Source organism: Eulemur rufifrons, chromosome 30 (assembly GCF_041146395.1).
Source record: "Eulemur rufifrons isolate Redbay chromosome 30, OSU_ERuf_1, whole genome shotgun sequence".
Lineage (NCBI taxonomy): Eukaryota > Metazoa > Chordata > Mammalia > Primates > Lemuridae > Eulemur > Eulemur rufifrons.
The window spans coordinates 140,037,737-140,052,822 of NC_091012.1; the positions used below are offsets into that span (position 1 = coordinate 140,037,737).

The following is a 15,086-nucleotide window of genomic DNA, read 5'->3' on the forward strand; positions in this document are numbered from 1 at the left end:
AGCTTCATTTCTTTAACCGATTGCAAATCCAAAAATCTGTAAGCCCACCTATAACCTGTAATCCCCTGCTTCAAGATGGCCCGCCAATTCGAGCCAAACCAGTGAGCACCTTCCATGTCCTGATTTATGACGTACGTGAAATTCCTGTCTCCCTGAAATGTAAAAATCAAACTGTAACCCAACCACGACGAGAACACTTGCTCAGGGCTTCTTGGACGCGGCTGTCCGGGCCATGGTAGCACATATTCGGCTCAGAATAAACCCCTTTACATTCTTTTACAGTTTGGTTCTTTTCTGTTGACACTTCAGATGCTGAGTCCTGGGGACCGACTCAATGTCTCCTTATTGAAAAGGATAACTTTCAATTGTCTGATCATAGGCAGAAATTTTTCACTTAAAAGCAGAATATAAAGGAAATTAAAGTACATGGTAAAAGGGTTGTTGTTTCATTTGTTTTCATTTATTTTTAAGGCATGTTGTGCACCACAGTTCTCCTTGGGTATCATAAACCTTTCCAGCTGGTCTCAGGCTCAAACGGAACAGTATCTCCTCTTCCCAGCAGCATTCTGGTGTCTGCGATGTGCATAGCTAAATCCCAGTTACTGGGGCCAATGTTCATAATGTCCAAATGTTTATAAAGAAGAACAAATATATTGGAGCACGTTCCATAGCTGTAGTTTATGTTTAAATCATCCATCTTTTTTTTTTTTTTTCAATGCAAGTACTGGTTAAGCATCCATAATCTGAAAATCCAAAATGCTCCAAAATCTGAAATGTTTTGGGCACCAACTTGACCGTGCCAGTGGGCGATTCCACACCTGGTCTCATGTGATGGTCACAGGCAAAACGCAGGCACACAACGCACAGTTTATTCAGTGCCCCCAAGGGAAAAATAAAATCACCTTCAGGCTATGTGTGTAAGGTGTCTCTGAAACATAAATGAATGTCATGTTTAGACTCAGGTCTCATCCCCAAGATACCTCATTATGTGTAAGCAAATATCGCAAAATCCAAAACCCAAAACACCTCTGGTCACAAGCATTTTGGATAAGAGATACTCAACCTGTAGCTCTAAAGAGTCAATAGTGCCGACAGTCATCTCACACCCTCCTGTCCTCGTCCTCGTTAGTGGCTACCTCCACTCTCCCAGCCACTTCCTTCGGGGCTCAACAAATTGTTGTAAAGCAACTACCACAACGAGGGTGGGCATATGCAGTTGACATTTTACACAAGGTGTCTGGGAAGGACTCCCTGAGAAGGTGACTTTGCTGGCGGAGGAATGAAGGGAAGTTGGGAGCCAGGTGGTTGTCAGTGGGAGGGCATCTCCGCCAGCAGCAGGAGCAGGTGGGGAGGCTCCATGGAGATGGGTGTGTTTGGGGCCAGCAAGGGAGAAAGGGTGGCCGAGGAACAAAGGGCAGTGTGTGGGTGGCACAGTGCGTGTCCAAAGGTTCACCAGGGACCAGAAGCTGCCTGGCCTTGGGAGCAGGACTCAAAGGCTTTGGATTTTTACCTTGAGGAGATGTGGAACATTCAGATAGGTAAAAGCTAAGAGCGTTCATGATGTGCCCTTAACATTTTAGCAGGCCGATGGGGTGAGAAGGGGCAGTCGATGTCAAGGGTAGAAGCAGAGAGATGACTCAGGAGGTGTGTGGCAATGATTCAAGGGAGAGACGATGCTGTTCAAGACCAGGGTGTCAGCAGAGTGTTGGTGAGATGTCATTCGATTCTGGATATATCTTGGTGGCTTTCCTGGCAGACTAGATGAGGTCTGCAGGAGAAAGAGCTGACCCAAGGATCACAGGCAGGGTTGCGGTAGAACAGAGCAGGATGGGCACCAACAGAAGGCTGCAGGACATGCTGGTCTGGGGGATGAGAGTAGGATCTCATATTTGAACATGTCTTCCACTTGACCATCAGGCACAAAAAGGGAAGAGATCACACAGGAGTTGATTATGTATTTCTGGAGTCCAGGGGGCGGGGGTCTGTCTGGAGTCACCAGGACATAGGTACCATTTAAAACCATGAGGCTGAATGAGACGCGTGGGGAGGTAGGTATACATAGACGAGAGGTCTGAGGACTTATCAGCCAGCATTTCTGCTAGGAGGAATAGGCCGTAAGAGGGATGGGAGGAACCAGGGAAGCAGACAAAGAAAGGCCTTCCAGAAATTCAGGAGGCAAATAAGGAGAGATCCAAGAAAATATTTCAAGGAGGAAAAGCAGTCCACTGTGTCAGCTGCTTTTGATAGGTCAAGTTCGATGAGGACGAGGAAGTGGCCATTGGATTCAACAGTGTCAAGGTCCCTGCTGGCTGGGTGGAGGTGCATGTACATGAGGGGTACAGCAGTACACTTGTATGTGTCAGGGGAGCCCACAAAAACAACAACCGGTTTGGTGACTTGGAGGAGTTATATGAGGGATATATTAACAGTAGTACAGTTCTTTGCTTTTAAGTTAAAATGGGTTAAAATCCTGGACAGCTACTTGCCAGATGAACTCAGTTAAGCTACTGAAAGTTTCTGAGCTACAGTTTCCTTCTCTGTAAAGTGATGATCATGTTTGCTGCCTCAGAGATTAGTTCTGTCCTAATATGAATATTCTAATATTAGTTTATACTATCAAATAAATTCGCAAATTACAGCACCTTGGGCGGTAATCATTTAATAGATGCTACTGTGGACAAAGTATCAGAGTCAGAATGGCCCATATTGGAAGATTTTAGATGTTGTATATTTAAATAATCAAATAATTTATTGAACATCTTATTAGTTTACTTTTTAATATTATTATTATTAATTGAGTCAGGGTCTTGCTGTGTTGCCCAGGCTGGTCTCAAACTCCTGGGATCAAGCAATCCTCCCGCCTCAGCCTCCTGAGTAGCTAGGATTATAGGCACGCAGAACAACACCTGATCTTCTTTTAGTTTTTAGGTAGGGTGAGCAAAACATATACGAGACAGTATCTACTTTCAGGGGTCTTGAGATCTATTTAGTAGGAATGACTGACACCCAGGGAAAGGAGACTGGGACATGGAATAGCATTGAGGGTCCAAGGCAAGGTGGGTGACTACATTTGCTTATAATTACAGAGTCTCTTTCTTTCTTTCTTTTTGCCCCTCTTTGGCCACCCTTCCTTGGTTTCTGTTTCTCTCCTTTCTCCAAGGTCAGAAAGGTCAGACCAGACATGCTGAAGCAGCCCTTCAAGCTGGAGCAAGGAAAGGGGGGCAGGCATCCACGAATTCATAAATTCATTCCAAAGATCTTGTGCCTAAGGAGAAATACATACACATTATTTTAAAATGTTGGAAAAAATAGGGAAGCAAAATAGCAGGGAAAATATGTAATTACTCTGTTTTATATAATGACTGAAAACAAACAATGTATTTATGAATTGAACGCATAAAGACAGTTTTTGGAAAAACATCTAGGGCAAAATGAGTAGCTATTTGAAGCAGCCCTTGAAAAAGAACGATTTAGAAATAGCAGCGCAGAAATATAAAGGCTAATTCTCTCTGTTTGCTGAAAATAGAGCCTCAACATAGTTCAAGGGGGTTTGTTTGAGGATACATTTTTTAAATATGTAACACTGGGAGCATGTGTTACTATATATGGAAACCGAACACTAATGTGCTTTATGAAATCAGCTCCATGCACTTAGTGGCATATTTACAATTTTTGAGTATACAGTTACTTTCAGATTAGAAGGAGAATAAAAGATTCCTGGTAGGTTGTCAACAAAGGGAAGTTTGCTTTACATCCATGCAAGAGCACAAAATAACTGTGCCCCAATCTATTACATTTAGATACCTTACCAAGATAGACTCTGAGCGTCAGAACATGGGCAGGCCATGTGCTTGTATTCAGTCTTACAAAAATCAGACTTTGCCTGGGAAATGAAGGAAGGCAATAGTGCAGAAGACACAGAAACAAATAATTTTGCCAAGCTTTTCTGAGAATGCTCCAGGTCCAGGGTGCCTATTTATAGACGGCGACCGTTGTTCCTGCAGGGCCATTGCACACAATTTGAATCAATTCAAGGATGCGCCCAAATCAACTTTTGAGTGCCCTAAAAATAAAATGCGTGCGACACTCTGCAAGGTTAAAGAGACACCATGGAGAGTCACTGTCAAAACACAGTTCTCCAGCAGACTTCGTCCCAAAAAGGAAATGAACTATTTCCCTGAGTGGATCTATTTCGTCACTAAGGGTTCGGGTGCACGGTTCTGTGTGCAGGTGAAAGACATTAATCGCCAAAGCAGACGCAAGAAAACAACTTGACCATCTTTTTTTTTAAAAAAACCTGCTTTAGCTAGTTGGCCCTGTAGGGTTCTAGGTCCCGTGTATATGTAACTGTGTTTTCCTGTGTTTGGAACTATGCCTCTTGAGGGGGAAATCTTGACAAATGTTTTAAACCTCTTCACTTCTGTGATGTTTATGTACGAGTTGCAAAAAGGGGGAAGAAATAAAACTAGTATCACTAGGAACATTTTTAGGCTCCCAAGTGAAAGAATTCGGAACGAGGGGCAGCTATTGCTTTTTGAAGTATTTTTTCTTTAAAGTTAGAGTGATGTGCTGCACATTTGGCACTTCTGCATACTTGAAAGAACCTAAAACTTGAATTAATTTTATGATAGTGTAGGTGAATAAAGATATTTAATTTTTTTAGGCAAAATACTGTCAAGAAAGTTTTTGATGGAGAATTGGAGTGTGTAGATGGAAAACAATGCTCTTTTAAAAGTTAGAACAATCAGTCTTTTGTGCAAGAGGTGTTTAATATAATTGTCTCGCCACTCTATTGATACACTTCTAAAAAGATTTTATTATCATGCCTAGATATATGGTAAAATTAGGATTGTGAAGACCGCCCCCCCGCCATGTCCCCAAAAAAGGTTCTTGAAAACTTAAAACGTTTTAAACAATGTTTTCTTTACGAAAGTTTCTAGGGTTTTTTATAGAGTCTCTTCATAACTTGGTAATGTATATTTTGTAGACCCCAAATAGAATACACATTAAATGCATATTATGTAATACAGATAAATGCTAGTTTCTCCAATTCAATCATTTATATAATAGCATATAGTTATCCCAAGGGTAAAAGGAGAGCATCGCTAATAATCTAAGCAAGATGTAAATATATTGATCACTTTGACTCAGTAATTTCATTTCTAGAAATTCCACTTTAAGAAATTATTCATGGTTTGTCTAAAAAATATAAGCCCCAGGATATTTGCTGAAATATCATTTATAAAAATGAAGGATGGGGAACAGTTTACGTGCCCAACCATAGTGGATTGATGAAATTAATTCTGATACATTCATGTCATAAATTATGATATAGAAATGATTTATTGACATGGAAAGGTGTTTACGATCCTAGGAGGAAAGACAGTATTTTAAACATATTTTGTAAACTGTATTTGCCAAGGTAAGCCGAGAAAATGATTTGGGATGATTCATATAAAACTATGGACAATAAATATTTCTGGGTGAGAGGATTATGAGCATGTTAACTATTTTTTTTTTCTTCTGGCTTATTTTTATATTCTAATTTCTCTAAAATGAAAATGTGTGATATTGCAGTAAGAAGCTTCCAGTCAAAATACTTTACCCTTCCTTTCTGCTGTTCCTTAGCTCAAAACACATGGGAATAATACAATGAAAACACAAAGGGAAAATTAACAAGTCACAACTGCCTTGCAAGTGGGAAAACATCCTGGTTGACCAGGAAGTGTTAGCAACTCAAGTTGGCTTTGCTAACATGCCAAAGATGGTGATTGCGATGGAGACATGTAGACCCAACGAGAAAGAACGGATGCATTTAATAGCCAGAAAGAGAGAAAAACAAGCCTATAGGCAAATTTAATTAACCAACGGAATGGAATTAATTCTATTAATTAAATTCTAGCTAACAATATCGAGAGAGATTGGGCAGGATCCTCAACTGGTATGATAAAGTCACACGAAGGTGTCTTTTTCTCATAAGCAAGAAAGATGCTAAACATCCTATTCTAGGATTCCTTCTCTCTCTCTCTTTCTCTCTCTCTCTTTATCCCCCCCAACTCCACATCCATTATCAGAACTAGCACTTGGCTTTCCTGGTGGCCAGCAGCAGGAACTCTTTTTTGGCTGAATGTTTTCAGAAAACGGAGCTGCTCTCAGACTGGCAATATAACAATATTACCTTGCATTGTCTCACAAATCTTACTCTAATGAGAGCAGAGGGAGATAAACTTTGCAAGTTTTGACTACAGAACATCACTGAAGTAATTGAGCCAAAATCCTTGGAAGCTCGTGTTAGGAGATACTGTATTAGAATGGTTTCTTTGCTCTACTTGTGCAGGTGACTGTGGTTATGAATAAAGTTAGCCAAAAGCAAAAATTCCAAGTATATTACCATAGCTGTGCCCTCTTTCTGGGGGTTTTGAGAGTTGGTCTTAGGGCTTCAAAGTTTCTACATTTGTTTTTCTAAGTTTATACTGACTGCATCGAATAATATTACCTATAGGAATTTTCATCATAAGAAATCATCCTCGTAACAGGCACAGGTACCGCCTCACAGTATTCCACGCCTTCTTCTGAGAAGCAGTTTCTGTTTCCCCGGCCCTTGTGCATACCTGCAGAAGGCACCGGAACACTCCCTTGTGACTAACAAGATCAAGCTTTGTAATTCGCAATCTGTGAACATGCTTCTTGAGATTTCAGGGAAAAATGGTCAAATCAAAACAAAAACACCCCAGTGACACTAAGGTGGAACAGCGAGGAATTCATGAATAAATGTGGTCATTTCTTCAATATCAGCTTTGCCAGGGACATTCAGCTACCCTGGTCTCTCTGACTCCTCCAAAAATCCAGGCCTTCTCTTTTCAAAAATCAGCTCCAGGGCCATGTCCCTGAAGTCTGCATCCATCCCCCTGTCCTGACTTGGATCGTACCTTGTGCCTGCTCAGCCATGGTGTTCACAGATGGTCTTGCACCCATCTGCCTTTGATTACAACTTCCCCACTGAGGCTGCATCTTTTTACTGTCTTCACTGTTAGGAGGCCAGACAGCCGCTACTTTTGTATTCCTTACAAAGCATATTTTCCGATAATGTATCAAAAATTAAAAACTGTTATTGTTAGATGTATTAGTCTGCTCAGACTGCCATAACAAAATACCACAGACGGGGGACTTAAATAATGGAAATTTATGTTCTTACTGCTCTGGAGGCTGGAAGTCCAAGGTCAAGCCCAGGAGGTGTGGTTTCTGGCGAGGGCTCTCTTGCTAGCTTGTAGCTGGGCTACCTTCTTGCTGCGTCCTCGTGGAGAGAGAGAGAGAGAGAGTTCTGGTGTCTCCTGCTTTTCTTGTGAGTGCGCCAGCCCCACAGGATTGGAGCCCCGCCCTTAGACCTCATTTGACCTCCTCACAGGCCCCGTCTCCAAATATAGTCACGTGGAACGTTAGGGTCCAGCATGTGGATTTTGCGGGGATTGAGAAGGAGACACAACTCAGTCCACAGCAAACGATAACATTGAACACCCTGTCTCAGTTGAGTTTTAGATAAATGATGAATCATTTTGTAGTACAAGTATATCTCATGCCATATTTGAGACAGACTCATTCTCAAAAAAAGCATCCAGTTATCTGACATTGAAACTTCACTGAGAATCCCATATTTCGTATCTGCCAACCCCAGCTGTGGGACGTCTTGGTTTGACGGAATGAGAAGCCAAGTTTAATCAGCAACGGTGCCAAGTGCCGTGGACAAACCCAAGAAGCACAGAGAGGTGACTGCTTCTGTCCGTAAAAAGCGCTTGGTCATGGGGTTCATGCCAATGGACCAGGGTGTTGTCTTGGTTAGTTTCTCAGATCAGTGCCTTGGAGGGCTTCGTGGAAGAGGTGGTCCTTGCACTGGACTTTGTGGATGTAGCTACATCTCACTGGGCGGGTGAGAAGGTGGAGGACATTGAAGGCGGCGGGCAGTGGCTTGCCCCGGGTACAGAGAGGAGAGCAGGACGGGGAACTGGGGAAAACAGCTCTTGTGCCACAGCGGTGACTCAGCTATGAAGCAGGTGCTGGGGGGTGGAGACAGACGACTTTGCGAATGGCAGAAGGAAGCGGGGAGGGCCCATGGGTCCCCGATTGTGGGAACTTGGTGCAGGCCTGGAGGCTTAAGAAGAAGGCATAACAATGAAATGCAGATTTTGCCTGAGCGGAGGGGGTTGGGAAACAAATGCTTGGAAAATGGAGTTCATCCTCTTTATTCACTGTAGCGATGCTCTGTAAAGTCACCAAAAACACTGAATTAGTGAATGTCGAATATCGCTCCCAGGGGAGATACGGGGTTAGGTTCCCGAGAGCCTCTGGTTACAACATTCTCATCAACCGATCCATACATAACCTTGATAACCTTGTTTTATGTGTGTTTACGTTCCAAGGCACTTGGGGAATAGAGATTGTCTATTCATTCTCGTGGAGTCCTCAGCCAACAACACTATAACTCATCCCAAACGGAGCTTCTCTAAGACACATATTTTGTCTGTAAGGCACATCCCAGCCTTTGTAGGAACACTAGGCAACATTTCAGCAATGCTCTGGGGGGCCATTTCACACGAGCAAAATAACCAACAAAAAGCACAAGAATGTGGAAAAACGTGGCACTATGTTGACCGCAGAAAGGACACCCTTTTAGGGCTGAGAGCTGAGACATGAAAGCGGAGTGTCTCCTTATTCAACCTCACCTGGGAGGTTGGGTGACTCGAATTTTTACTGCTCTGAGCCTGTCTGCAAATGACCTCAAAAATGCTGTGGGTGTTGATTTGGGGTTACAAATAAATGTTAGTGAATAGGAGAGTTTACAAATATAAATCCCACGAATAATGAGAATCAACAGTGTTAGCTTGTAGATATAGGTTCCTCGAGGTGAGGGAAGAAGGTTAAATTCCAAATCTCTGGGGCATTTTAAAAGCAATAATTGCACCCCTGAACACTAAAGGGCTCGAGAATGATAGTCGAAGCCTTTGCCTTGTATATCCCTTTAAGAGCAGCGCATCGCCGGTCTGCTGATTTGGGGTCCTGGGTGAACACCGGCTAGACCAAGCCCTGTGGAATCGGGCACGTGGTAACCACACCTCTGACCTGCCTGCCATGTTTCCTCTTCTCTTCCCAGTCTGCAGCCTCGGTTAGCCAGACCCCAGTCTTAGCTCGCTACCCTGGCTGCTGCTTGTCTGACCTGTCATCATCATGCTGTAAAATAAAAATAAAATCCTAAGCCCCACTGACTGAATGGACCTCCTCTTGGCCAAGGGGATCCCCAAAAAACCTTAAAACTAAATTCCCTGCCATGGTGGGAAGGGAGGTCAGCTATACCTCGTTACACCCCCTTTCTTTTGGAGTGTAGACACTGCAACTGACCAGCATTAATGTGAAAATAGAGATTGCAAGACTGACAAAACAGACTCTTTGTGGCAACAAGATACTATATTACAAACGGGACCTAAAGCCATGCGAGGCAGAGGTTAGGTCGCGCCTGCAGGCCATCAGTTTGCTGACCAGATCACTCTGAGCCGGTATATTGTGGCCTGCTCTAGGGTTAACAGACTTCTCTGTCCTAAAACATTCCTTTCTACTGATTCCAAGCCTTTAGACAAAGCTTTATTTCTTTAACCAAGTATGAATCACAGAATCTCTGAATTGTTCATAATCTACAAGCCCCCACTTCAAGACGTCCTGCCTTTTCAGGCCAAACCGATGTACACCTTCCATGTATTGATTTATGATTTTCCCTGCAATTCTCGGCTCCCTACAATGTATAAAACCAAATTGCAGCCTGGCCACCTGGGGCGCATTTTCTCAGGACCTCTTGAGACTGTGTTTCCCAGCCCAAGGTCACTCATGCTGGCTCGGAATGAACCTCTTTAAAATTATTTTGCAGAGTTTGGCTCTTTCCATTAACAGCTCTCGCCTGCATTTCGTATACACCCCCTGCACCACGTCGAAAAGACCACCCAGCTCACCGAATGCTGTCTCAAGTCCTCTCTGCCCACACTTCCCCAGTTCCACCTGTTCGACCACACCCCCACGTGGAGGGTCCCTTCCCTGGTGCTCTGTCTCCTCTAAGAAGGCCTTTCCACCCCCACATTCCGCAGGTCATAACTTAATCCAGCAAGAACCGACGAGATCCCACAGAAAGGAAAACAACTGAGTGGTGATTCTTGAGGAGCATCCAGAGATGATGGAGAGAGAGTGGTAATTAAGCCAATAAAGTTAAACCAAACCAGACAGAAAAGTAGAAGGAAAAAAAAAATAGTATAATGAGTTAATTATTTCAGCCATCCAACAGATATTTATGGCATGTGTAATGTGCTAAGTTAAGGTCTAGGAAACCGAAATGTCACATGCCACGCCAGGAGAGAAATTCAAAGACATAATGATCGACCATATCAAATTCAATAGAAAGGTAAAGGAAAATGTTAATCCAGACAGAGGGAGAGAGGACGCACCAGAAGGCATCACAGATATACAAGAACCAAGGACACGCTCACGTTCCCTGCCACATTCATGCAAAGAGGAAAAATCCCAGCAAGCAGGGGCTTTGCCTCTGAAGACAGGCGTATGATGAGTTGGAGTCCCATTTCTGTTTGGCAATGCCTGGGCCTTTTTATTGGACCGAGAATGCATCTTGTGTAGTGATTCACAGTGTGTGTCCTGGGTAATTAGCTCAGTGAATCATGTTTAATTTCTTCTTGTATTTCCAAAGCTCTGTTTTCCAAGCCAGTGGCCAAATCGTGCATTTCCCTTGCCAGAACCAACGTGAACCCTCACACCTGTCTTTTGTCCAGAGTGTATTCTGCAGTGTCTTCCTGCCGGTGGTGCGGTCTCTCGGGCTGGGAAATGGCAGGGCATCTTGAAACGGCATTTGGAAGGACCTCCCTGCTTCACACTTCGCCAAAACACGAGGCTTCAGTCCTCTTTGTCACGTTCAGTGCCTGGCAGCGCTCTGGAGTCATTAAACGAGGACGCCAGATACTGTCAACCATGGTGGGCCTTGTTGTGGGTTCTGTGCCTGAGCAATGAATTTCCTGCTTGGTAAGAAAATGTTCGCCCACATGTGGTAAATTACCTTTTCTGGGGCCATTTAAATCGGATGTAATGTCGTCTTCCTTCCCTGACGACACCGAAGGAAGACAGTCCGCCCTTGCCTCACGGCTTTCCTTGTAGGCAATGCAGTGGCTTCAAGAAACTACGGCCCTAGGCGGTCCTAGGGCCGCCTCTAGAAGTTCATTTTTACATTTCACGCTAGCTGAGCACACGGTCTCGATTTTCAAACTTTAATCAAATAACAGTTATTAATTTGTTGGCGTGACTGTGCTCTCTCTCCAAAGGAGCACATTTGGGGTCAATATTGCCAGGGGTATGTCTTCCAGAGAACCGAGTGTGGTCACGTTTCAGCCGCTGCGTTTGTTCTTGTGGTTTGGCTGAGACTTTCTGTCCTGTCCCCGAACCCAGAATCTGACCTCCATGTTTTTTTTTGCTTTTTAGAACCCGTTGCTGTAAAATTCTGGGGCCTCTTTCCCAAAAGGCCAAGCCCTTTTCAATACTGGCCTGTAGCAGTTCCCACATTTGGCAGGAAGTTGACACATGACTGACTTTGGCTTGTTCTAATACACTGGGAAGTCTTGGTGGTGGTGTTAGACCCTGCATGAAGGTGAAGATTTGAAACGAATGCTTTTGAAGATGTATTTTAACAAGCCGTGGTTATTAAATGACTCATGCTCATATACAGAGATCCTTACTGTCCCTTACTATATATCTATTCTACTATATATATACTATTCGTGGCCTTTAGGTTCGATGGGTGTGATTTACTCCTACCTGGGATATTCCATGCACATTGGAATCACCTGAGGTATTTGAAAAATGCTGATGTCTGAGTCCCACCCATAGGGATTCAGGGTACCTGGGCCAGGATGAGGCACAGGCATCAGAGTTTAAATGTCCTTTCAGGACATTCTTAGGTGCTGCCAATGTTGAGACCACTGCCCAGATAGGACCCTCTTTCTACATCTTGCTTTGCCATGAAGCCATCAGGATTTTTCCACCATTAAAAAACAAGTTTCTTTTAAGATATCAGGCCCCAAAGTCTTTCAAACCTATCAACAAGAACTAAAAGCATAGTTGGCAGTGTTTTCTTTTTCATGCTTGGACCTGCATTTTTCTTTGACTCCCTAACTTCATTTTTTTTTTTCTTTTTGCAATGTAAGGCTCTCTTGTAAAACACTTGCACTCCATCAGACAGTAGTTTTGCTAAATGATGTGATTCTAAATACACCGTCCTTAGTTGATTTTAAAAGAGACATAGGGGGCCGGGCATGGTGGTCCATGCCTGTAATTCCAGCACTTTGGGAGGCTGAGGCAGGAGGATCACTTGAGGCCAGAATTTTGAGACCAGCCTAGGCAACCCATTTTTTGTAGACAAAAAATAAAATAAAATAACAAAACCATGCTTGGGATCACGTGCCTGTAGTCCCAGCTACTCAGGAGGCTGACGCACAAGGATTGCTTGAGCTCAGGAGTTCAAGGTTGCAGCAAGCTATGATATGATCATACCTCTGCACTCCAGCCTAGGTGACAGAGTGAGATCTTGTCCCTAATAAAACAATAACTGAATAAATAAAGAGAGACATAGGGATTTCCTTGTATCTTACATTTATTAATTCTGTTGCCCTTGTATTAGTAATTGTCTACCCACAAGAAAGGTATGCTTTTTAATGAGTTAAGAAACTAGAATCCCATTCATCCAAAAATAAAGGGAGAAGCCTTACTCAGAGAAGTCTGGCAATTGTCAATTACAAGAATTTGTTGGATCGCAAAGACTCACTATAATGCAGACAGAAAGGGCTTACATTCACAATTCCATTATGCTTTTGAAAACTTCTTTGAAAAAGCATTAACCAATTTTTTTTTTACTGTTATTTCCAAAATAAACAGTTCATCTGATATCAAGGCAGGTGGCATTATAATTAAACTCATTGCCTTTGGAACTGCAATTATCAGCCTCGTGGAAAATTTTGTATAAATTAATAAAGGGCCTGCCTCCTTTATATAAACCCATGTCTAGAACAACTGCCATCGTAGGGGTTTAAAATTATATATGCCCTTTGAATTTATTTTGGGAAATGATTCAGCTTAATGCAAATCGTATCAGTAGAAGAATAAGCTCATGTTTGCATAGGTATTTTGGGATAGCTGTTTATTTTGCAGTCAGACACTGATGGCCAGGGAACAGTGACAGTAACACAACACAGACGACGTTTCTGTTTCTCGGCTCCCCGGGAAGGCCAAGACGACCCAGAAATGTTTTTACAACAGAGAAACATTTGCAACTTCAAGTCCTGGGAAAGTTGAAATGATCAATTTATACATTATAAAAAGTCAATCCACACTGTGGTTCCTAGGAAGAAAGGTGATAGCAGACTTAAGGAAAAGTGTAAATGTATCTTTTTATTGCAAATATGTCTTTTTATTGATTTCCATCTGTTCGGTTTTGGAATATCGCCTTACAACTGCTATATCTGATGTATAGGTATGAGCCTTCATTTCTTTCTCTTTTTTTTTTCCCCTGCAAAGTATGCTGCTATCAAATAAACAGGGATTGGCACACTATTTCTGCAAAGGGCTAAACAGTCAATACTTTTTGCTTTTGCAGACTACTTAACTCCTCACTGCTGGTATAGCATGAAAACAGCACAGACACTATGCAGACAGTTGGGTGTGGCTGGATTCCAATAAAACCTCATTTCCCAAAACAGGTAGTGGGCTGGCCTTGGCCTCTGGGCTGTTAGGAACCACCTGGAGGACCCCACTCAAGTTTTATGTTGGGCGGGAGGAGAGGAGGCTTGGAGAGCGGCAGGATTTGTTCTGGTAACACCCTTTGGAGACGACCTCCCACTCTCCCCTCTGGCAGCCACCTCGAAGCCTACACCTGCTTGAAACTTGTCCTCAGGGCATCTAAAATGCTACCACCGGAGCAGAAATTTTTGAGCTACTTCCTTGGTATGCGTTGTCACGGGTTGTAATTTTTTAAATTTAACCTGCTCTTAAAAACTGTGGACCACGTCACAAACTTGCATGTCATCCTTGCACGGGGCCACGCTTACATTCTCTATATCGTTCCAATTTTAGACGTGTGCTGCGGAAGTGAGCACTAAAAAATTAGTCTTGATTACGAGTCTTGCGAGGAGACCCTAGGCTAGACTCCGTTGTCTGGAGACAGCAGGCTGGCCACTGGCCGCCCGGTGCCTAGTATGACAATGGCTTAAAGTAGACCCCCAAATATTCGTTGACTTTGACTCTTACAGTCTTCAGGTTTCTCTTTCTACTGCTCTTGAAAAGGAAGGCAGCTCTAACTGCCCCATTCCTCCGTGAGTGTTTCCGTGGATCTGCCTCGGGGATTCTCTGCACTGATTTGTGTCAGCTTCCTATCCACACTGCAAAACTCTCCCCTCTGTGCTATCACCAACCGACCACCTGGCACCTTCCATCTCCTGCATCCCAGACTCTTGGTTTTATGTCCATTTAACACCATCTCGGTCTGATCTAGGAGCAGGAGGTGGGAATACACAGGGACTAACCATCTCAGTCAGAGCCGTATCTAAGCAGGGGCCTTCCTGGAACCCTTCTTCCTTTCAGGGTGGTTCCTTTGGGAGCCAGTACTGGACACTGAATCCAGAGACTTCTGCAGTGATGGGCAGTGGCCTGTGACTTCCCTGCTGGCATTGACTTTGGGGCTGGGCACAGCCAGTGCTGCTCGCTGTTGGAATGCCCACGCCATGCCCGGCCCTGGGGTTGGTGCTTTGGGTCCGAGAGCCCCGGCAGGGGGTTGTGTGGAACTTATTCCACACAGGTCTGCAGGTCTCTCATGTTGGTGACTTTGTCTCTACTGTAACGTCCTCAGTGGTGGCTAAGCGTCCTTCCTGATGGATGCATTTGATTTTGGGTATCAGCCAAATAATCGGATCCAATTTTGGTGAAAAAGATAAAGATATGAAAGCTAGTTCTGGTTTTGGTAAGAATGAACACAGATGTGACAAGCCTGCTGTCTTGTCTCC

General features: G+C 43.6%; 1 non-coding gene across 1 annotated transcript; it reads right to left on the bottom strand.

Moving 5' to 3' along the window:
* Positions 1-14,078: 14,078 nt before the first annotated feature.
* On the bottom strand, positions 14,079-14,183 carry LOC138379299 (U6 spliceosomal RNA). Its single transcript, XR_011232073.1, has one exon. It is a non-coding gene; the product is annotated as a U6 spliceosomal RNA (small nuclear RNA).
* Between the last annotated feature and the right edge of the window lie 903 nt (positions 14,184-15,086).